This window comes from Rattus rattus, chromosome X (assembly GCF_011064425.1).
Source record: "Rattus rattus isolate New Zealand chromosome X, Rrattus_CSIRO_v1, whole genome shotgun sequence".
NCBI classification, from domain to species: Eukaryota; Metazoa; Chordata; class Mammalia; order Rodentia; family Muridae; genus Rattus; species Rattus rattus.
In genome coordinates, this window is record NC_046172.1 from 75,706,107 (window position 1) to 75,715,132 (window position 9,026).

A 9,026-nucleotide genomic window follows, 5' to 3' on the forward strand; every position below is an offset into this window, starting at 1 on the left:
CCATCCTTTTTGCATGTTCCGTCTTTTTACCTTTTGTAAAATTTAAAGGCATCTATCTATGAGGATGACTATACTGTATAACTTATATAAGGTGAATGATATGTGTCTTTTATAAAATATATTTCAAGTTCTATGATATACAACATGGTCATGCATGTTTCAATTTCTTTCACATTATTTAATACTTTAATGGTTATTTTTATTTTATGCATGAGTGTTTTGTTCATATGTATGTGTATGCAATATGTATGACTGTTGTCCATGTACTCCAGAAGGCATTGTCTGATCCCTTGGAACAGCAGTTACAAATATGAACCCTCACGTGGCATCTGGGAACTGAATGTAGGCTCCCTGTAAGAGAAAAATATGTTCTTAACTGCTAAGTCATCTCATTAAATCTTCATTAACCCTTTAAATATAAATAATAGACTGTGTATTGGTAAACTACATTTTATCCATTATTTTACTTTGGTTTCATAATTACTTTGACCATTGACTCTTGTGATAAAATGTTGCTGCTAACATAAATATACTATAGAAGAATTTTAGTCCAGCAACATGAGCTCTCTGGCAAGGAATCATATCCAAAAATCTAGTTCTGTGTGCTGGCAAGAGATCACATCCAAAGACATAGTTCTGTCTGATCTGGCTAGAATGCTGATACATCACACACCTCTGGCTAAAATAGAGAAAAGCCCTTACAATATACCTTTAAGGTAAAATTTGTTTGTAGAAGGAAGCAGCCATGTTTGAAAATGGCATCCAATTGAGGGGCAAAGAGACAAGTGCCAAGTCAGAGAAAGATATGATAAAATGATTCAGGAATAAGATATGGCCAAATATCATGAGAAAAGAAGCTATTTAAAAACAGCATACCAAATGAGTGTCAGTTATTTGGAAGTCAGTACAGTGAATACAATGCAGTCAGTGTAAGCCAGAAGATAGAGTTGATTACAGAGAATAAGATGGAGACTGAAGATTAGAACAAATTGTCATAGATAATTTGACATCAAGCAGAAGAATTCAGTCAGAAGCCAAGATAAACCAGTTTGAATCAGACAATTTGGAGAGGAGTTTGAACCAGAACAGCTGAGTTGAACCAGATAGCTAAATTTCAGAAAGAGCTAGAAAGCATGAGTTAATTCATTATTAAACCACTGATATGACAATTAATTCTAGTGAATAATAGTTAATTTAATAATGCACACATATCTTTCTTATACCCTATTTTTGTGACTTTTTGGATAAACCCTAGGAAGTAGAATAACTAAAATATGTGATTTTTTTCATTAATTTTTGAGAAAATAGCAAATATTTAATGTCAAAACTCTACCATTTTAAATTACATCACTAGGGCACACAAGTTCCTAATTCTCTATATTCAAGTCAATACTTAACACCACTATGCATCTGAATACTCAATTAAGTATTAAGCTATGAAACATTTCATTTATTTGCTGTGCATTTATATGTATTATTTGAACAAGATTCTGCTGAAATCTTTTGCCCATTTTGAAATCAGATTATTTGAATTTTCTTAATCTCCTAAACTGACAAGTCACAGACTAGATAGATTTTCACAAAATTTACTTTGGATCTGTGATATCAGTTAAAAAGTAGGCTCTTTTCTTTGTTAGTAAAACAATGAAAGAGACAGGAAAGCATTCCAGTACAAAGTAAGATTGAATTTTACTAGACAATCTCATCTGTCCTCTTTGGACAAGAAGACACAAACACTGTGCACAGATATAAATGTAGGCAAGCACTCACAGATACCAAAAAATAATATATTTTTAAAATATTAAAAGAACATTAGAAACAACCAAAAAAATAAACATAAATCAAATATACTTAAATTGATATGATTTTGACATATTCATCAATTGTGTAACTATGTCAAACAAATTGAAATATACTGTTTTTATTATTATTAACTTGAGTATTTCTTATATACATTTCGAGTGTTATTGCCTTTCCCGGTTTCCGGGCAAACATCCCCCTAATCCCTCCCCCTCCCCTTCTTTATGGGTGTTCCCTCCCCATCCTCCCCCCCTTGCCGCCCTCCCCCCAACAATTTAGTTCACTGGGGTTCAGTCTTATAGGGACAGGGCTTCCCCTTCCACTGGTGCTCTTACTAGGATATTCTTGCTACCTATGAGGTCAGAGTCAGGGTCAGTCCATGTATAGTCTTTGGTAGTGGCTTAGTCCCTGGAAGCTCTGGTTGCTTGGCATTGTTGTACATATGGGGTCTCGAGCCCCTTCAAGCTCTTCAGTTCTTTCTCTCATTCCTTCAATGGGGGTCCTATTCTCAATTCAGTGGTTTGCTGGTGGCATACGCCTCTGTGTTTGCTGTATTCTGGCTGTGTCTCTCAGGAGCTATCTACATCTGGCTCCTGTTGGCCTGCACGTCTTTGCTTCATCCATCTTGTCTAATTGGATGGCTGTATATGCATGGGCCACATGTGGGGCAGGCTCTGAATGGGTGTGCCATCTGTATCTGTTTTAATCCTTGCCTCTCTATTCCCTGCCAAGGGTATTCTTGTTCCCCTTTTAAAGAAGGAGTGAAGCATTCACATTTTGATCATCCGTCTTGAGTTTCATTTGTTCTAGGCATCTAGGATAATTCAAGCATTTGGGCTAATAGCCCATGAATGAGTGCATACCATGTGTGTTTTTCTGTGATTGGGTTACCTCACTCAGGATGATATTTTCAAGTTCCAACCATTTGCCTACGAATTTCATAAAGTCATTGTTTTTGATAGCTGAGTAATATTCCATTGTGTAGATGTACCACATTTTCTGTATCCATTCCTCTGTTGAAGGGCATCTGGGTTCTTTTCAGCTTCTGGCTATTATAAATAAGGCTGCGATGAACATAGTGGAGCACGTGTCTTTTTTATATGTTGGGGCATCTTTTGCGTATATGCCCAAGAGAGGTATAGCTGGATCCTCAGGCAGTTCAATATCCAATTTTCTGAGGAACCTCCAGACTGATTTCCAGAATGGTTGTACCAGTCTGCAATCCCACCAACAATGGAGGAGTGTTCCTCTTTCTGCACATCCTCTCCAGCATCTGCTGTCACCTGAGTTTTTGATCTTAGCCATTCTCACTGGTGTGAGGTGAAATCTCAGGGTTGTTTTGATTTGCATTTCCCTTATGATTAAAATTTTGAACATTTCTTTAGGTGTTTCTCAGCCATTCGGCATTCCTCAGCTGTGAATTCTTTGTTTAGCTCTGAACCCCATTTTTTAATAGGGTGATTTGTCTCCTGCAGTCTAACTTCTTGAGTTCTTTGTATATTTTGGATATAAGGCCTCTATCTGTTGTAGGATTGGTAAAGATCTTTTCCCAATCTGTTGGTTGCCATTTTGTCCCAACCACAGTGTCCTTTGCCTTACAGAAGCTTTGCAGTTTTGAGATCCCATTTGTTGATTCTTGATCTTAGAGCATAAGCCATTGGTGTTTTGTTCAGGAAATTTTTTTCCAGTGCCCATGTGTTCCAGATGCTTCCCTAGTTTTTCTTCTATTAGTTTGAGTGTGTCTGGTTTGATGTGGAGGTCCTTGATCCACTTGGACTTAAGCTTTGTACAGGGTGATAAGCATGGATTGATCTGCATTCTTCTACATGTTGACCTCCAGTTGAACCAGCACCATTTGCTGAAAATGCTATCTTTTTTCCTTTGGATGGTTTTGGCTCCTTTGTCAAAAATCAAGTGCCCAAAATGACAATAGGTGTGTGGTTTCATTTCTGGGTCTTCAATTCTATTCCACTGGTCTATCTGTCTGTCTCTGTACCAATACATGCAGTTTTATCACTATTGCTCTGTAATACTGCTGGAGTTCAGGGATAGTGATTCCCCCTGAAGTCCTTTTTTTTATTGTTGAGGATAGTTTTTTGCTAAGTATATCTTAAGTCTAACTAGGAATATCTGTTGCTTACTGCCAAGGTATGTTCACCACTACTGAATAAAAAAAGGATTACTCTGTCATGCTTTTAGTTGATGTAATTCATAGGCATCATAACAAGGTAGGACTATTGGTTTCCTCCCTCCTTTGGAAGGTTGCTTAGTGCCTTACATTACCATGAAAGCTAACCTTCAGTGTTTATTACCATGAAGTTAGCCTTCACTGTTTATTTAATTCAGTTTACTTTGGTTTTTAAGTTTTAAATATTTTAATTGATAAATGTGTTATATTTGTTCACTATTTATTTCACGATGGTGTCATATAAGTGCTTATAATATAACTGTTTCATCAAGCAAATTAAGATTTATATTAAATCATATCATGATTTTGAATGTATAACTAAATTGCCATTGACCTTTATAAGCATAAATTATATTGTTGTTGGCAATAGTCACTATACTAAAGATTAATGATGTTATAAACATATATCAACATCAAGACAAAGATGTAAATATTTCTATCACTCTAAATTTTCATTCCAGCACTATCCCTATTGCAAATCGCTACTTTCTTATTTACCACTATCTTATTTCTATCTCCATAAATTAGTGTGATTTCTTAAAATATTAAATAAAGGGAACTTCACTATATACTTCCTTTTGTATCTAGCCTGTGTAGATCAATTAAATATTTTTCTCACAGTATTAAGTTAATAGATTATTTTAGAGTCTATCCTTTTTCTATAGGGTAATTTTTTCATTAACTACTTCAGACTAGGCTTGAATTCTTTATCATCCTTTCCTGGACTTACAAGCATAAAATAATAAAAAGTCAGAGCTTTCTATTATTACTACTTTTTACATTTACATAACCTTTTAATATTGAATAGAAACTATATACAGCAATTTCACTATATTTTACATTTATATTTTACACCACAGAAATGTGCATTAGTTAAAAGAAAAAATCATTAAGGAGCACTCAGAACTGTGAGCTGCTTTACTCAATCACAGTTCATCTGGAAAAGGAGTTTATATTGCCTAATTATGTGGAATAAAGGAAAGGCTTAAATACAGGCCTTTAGATAAAGCTAGCCAGACATTAATAGCCAACACCTGAAGAGCATCGTTCTTGATCACAACTCTGCCTAGACATCCATGTAGATTTCTGTCCATGGCTTAGAAAGTCCCGTTACATAAATGTCTCTTTCCCAGGCATAGTCTTCAATATGCATTACATCCCAAAGTCAGGGATCACCTCACACTCATCCTTTCAAAAAAAAAAAGTTCCAAAACTTGAATACTAAAGATCCATTTGGCACACAGTTGGATTACGTGTGTCTATAGCACTCTAAAGCCTCGAAGGAAACTATGTAGTCTGAGTTGTCCCTGTTCAATGAGAGAAGATCAGAGATACACTTGTCTGAAGAATGGAAAATTCAAATCCAAAGGCAAAGAATTGCCAGAATGAATTGTCAACTGATAGTAGTGGTTTCTGGTTTTCCATTTGCAGTAGTCAATCTACATTAAGGGAATGGTGCACAGGCCTTTTCTATATTTTGAGGTCTCTGGGATCTGCACCTACCCCCATCCACCTGCATCTGTCCTGGGCCTCCAACAATTTCTGTGACTGAATGATCTTTAAGAATTAGTGAAGATCAAAAAGCAAAGGCAACATAGAGTGTGGCATACCACCACCCACAACATCTAAGTTCTGCTTGATCTTTTACATCTGAATAGGCAACTGACAATACAGTGGCCAGCAGGGATCCTCAGAATGGCTTACAGGAACTGGTTTCTTGCAGGGTACCTCTTCAGATTCCTGTCAGCATTTGAAGAGAATCTCCTTTGTATCCTGACATATATGAGTAAGTCAGTGTCTGGTCATCGGAAGAGACAAATTGGAACAATGATCATGATCTACAAAGGCTAAGCACCTCTGACTAGAAAATGAGTCTATTAAGCAGCCCCATCTCTGACATCAGCCAGCATTCTGTTTTACTTCAGCTGCCTGTGTAGGAAGACTTCTACTTCACAGTGTGAACAGTATCATATAAGACATTTTAGTTGCTTCAATTTATCTCTCTCTTTGGCCAAAAGTCACTTGGGGCCAGTCAGGAGACTATTGCATAAAGCTTCATGTTCCACTTTTCCATTATGTAAATAATGGTAGTTATTCTCTTTTTTGTTGGGTATATTATTATTATTATTATTATTATTATTATTATTATTATTATATTGAATAAATAATCTCTACATTGATTAGAACTCACTATGTAACTCAATTTGACCTTTTACAATATTCCATGTGAAGAGATTAACATACCTTACAGAGGTTCCTTTTTAATAAAAATCTTTCTACTGGTTATAAATTTCTTTTAGTATTAGCTTTTGCAAACAAGTCTGATTTAACTACAAATGTCTGTACTGCTATCACAATTCTTTGGGAAAATAGTAGAACTGTCGCATTCTAGGATACTTATTTAACAACTTAAGGAATCCTAAATCCCTAATATTCAAGGTTTTGTATTAGTTTTATTTCAATCTTTACTATGATAACCCCTGTTTTTCTATAGCATCTACAATTCAGTAACACCTTTATCAATATTAAATTTTAATCATTCTGCTACATGTTCAGTTGTATCCCATAGTCATTTGAATGTTTATTTTACATTGAATAATGACTTAAAATTTTGACATGTACGTTGACTCTTTAAGTTTTTATTATACTGTCTTCTTATTAATTTATTTTTCTTAATTTATTCACTTTATTCACTTTACATCCCAATATCGCCCCCCCCTCTCCTCCCAGTAACCTGTTCCACAGATCCTCACCAATTCCTCTCTAGCCCTTCTCCTCTGAGAAGTGAGAGCCTCCTGAATATCACCCCACTGATCACAGGAAGTCACTGCCAGGTTAGGCACATTCTCTGCCACTGAGTGGCACAATTAGGGAAACAAAATTCACAGGTAGCCAATAGAGTCAGGAACAGTCCACATTTTAATTGTTCGGGGATCCACCTGAAGACCAAGCTAAAATTCTGCTGTATATGTTCTGGATGCCTAAGAGTAGCCTGTACTGACTGTCTGGCTATTGATTCTGTCTCTAGGAGCCCCCAAGGGTTCAGTTAGTTGACACTGTTAGTCTTCCTGTTCAGCTTCTGTCCTCTTCTAATTCCTCAATCCTTCCCCCATCTCTTCCAAAAGACTCCCTGAACTCCATCTAATGTTTGACTAGTGATCTCTGTGTCTGTTTCCATTGGCTATCAAGTGGAGCCTCTCAGAAGACAGGTATGCTAGATACCTGTCTACAAGCATAACAAGTATGATTAATAGTGTCAGAGATTAGTTCTTGCCCATGGGATGGGTCTCAATTTGAGCCAGTCATTGAACATCCATTCCCTTCTTCTCTGTTCTTTCTTTGTTCCTCTGAATCTTGGAGGCAGGCCGCATTTTGGGTGGAAGGTTTTGTGAGTTGGTTGCTGTCCTTATCCCTATTGGGAATACTGCCTGGCTACATGAATAGCCACTTCAGGATCCATATCCCTCACTGATAGGAGTCTCAGCTAGAGTAACCATCATAGGCACTCTGGAGCCTTCCCCTGGACCTGTCCTAGGTTGACTTCACATCATATCGATCACCCCACCTACCTTTCATAGTATCTTCCCTGCTCTCCCTATACCTGATATGGATTGGTGTGGCAGGGTTCAAAGCTGGTTGTTCTTGAGGCTCCCATAGCCCTCCATGGGAAAGGAGGGCACTCGTGATGTTCCACAAGGCTCGTTTGGATGACAGGGTGAGGCCAGAGCCAGATAACAGAGGTAAAGGGACCGTGTAAAACTCACTTCTGTAGACTGTGCCTCAAGAAAACCTGACAGTCAAGGGAGTGGTGGGTCAGTGTCCGAAGCTAGTTTTTCTTGGAGTCCCAACAGGCTTCCATGGGGAAGCAGGATGCTCATATGTTCCGGGAAGGTTCCTCAGGATAGAAGGACAAGTTCAGAGCAAGACAGTGAAGGTCAGTGGATTGCATGCATGTAACTCACCTCTGTTGGCTGTGCTCCAGGAGGACCAGACTCCCTTTTAAGTGTTTAGTGATTCATTATTTTTTAATAGATATTTCAATGCATAATGTCAGACATAATACTATGCTAGATGAAACTGATTTGTGTTTGGTACATAGGATTTTAACAATTGTGTAAAAACAAAACCTGGTAAGCTAATGCCATATGCATATTCTTGCTGTTCTTCATTCTTTCAGTAAGGATAGACCTAGTTGGTCTATTTACTCCAAATAATGTTATACCTAAAGCAGTGATGCTACAATCCAGGAGAACTGTAAATTAGTTTGCTACAAAACTGATTAGAAGCCAGTGTTCCCTCAGTTCTCAAATATAATTTTAGGACTTCTGTCCTCAAAGCAATATTAGTTGTTAACCAAGAAGTAATTCCATTTTGAATTCATGAAGAAAATTTCTTGTTATTGATAATTTCATAACTTATTTCCTCCTAAAATGTTTCATGAGCAGCTTTATAATGACCATATGTGATAAGAAGTAGCATAACCATTTCTGAGCAAAAAAATGCTAGAAAATCAGTTTTCAGAAGAAAAATTGTTACAGTTAGAGATAACCCTGGCAAATTAAATTCCATTGGATAAAGACGATTTGGGTTAACAATATACTTATCAGAAGCTTCCATCTTCCAAGGTTAGAACATGAACCTACAATTGCCTAATATGCTTTTTTAATGTCTGGCAAATAATTTTGAAAAAAGTGTTATTTATTCTCAGAAATAGCAATTTAAATTGCTACAGCTCTCCCCTTCTTCCTTCTCAAGTACCTATTGCAGAGGTAAAAAAAAAAAATCTTTTGAAGAAAAAAATTAGCCACCAGCAATGGGATTGAACAGCTTATAAGAAGATAAAAAGCAAAAAGGAAAACAGAATGAAACATAATCACAAAATTCTATATTTTCAGATCTATTTGTGTTAGTAGAAAAATAATTACATTGGATTTGTACTGAATAACAAAGAAGTGTGAATATTAGTAAGCTTTCTGTTTATGGTACCTTGAGTCTATTTTTTTTTATTTTATACATGAAGAGAAATAAAGCTCCTTTC

At 36.5% G+C, this 9,026-nt stretch overlaps 1 pseudogene; it reads right to left on the minus strand.

Moving 5' to 3' along the window:
* Positions 1-5,381: 5,381 nt before the first annotated feature.
* LOC116888001 lies at positions 5,382-7,564 on the minus strand (annotated as a pseudogene).
* Positions 7,565-9,026: the final 1,462 nt, after the last annotated feature.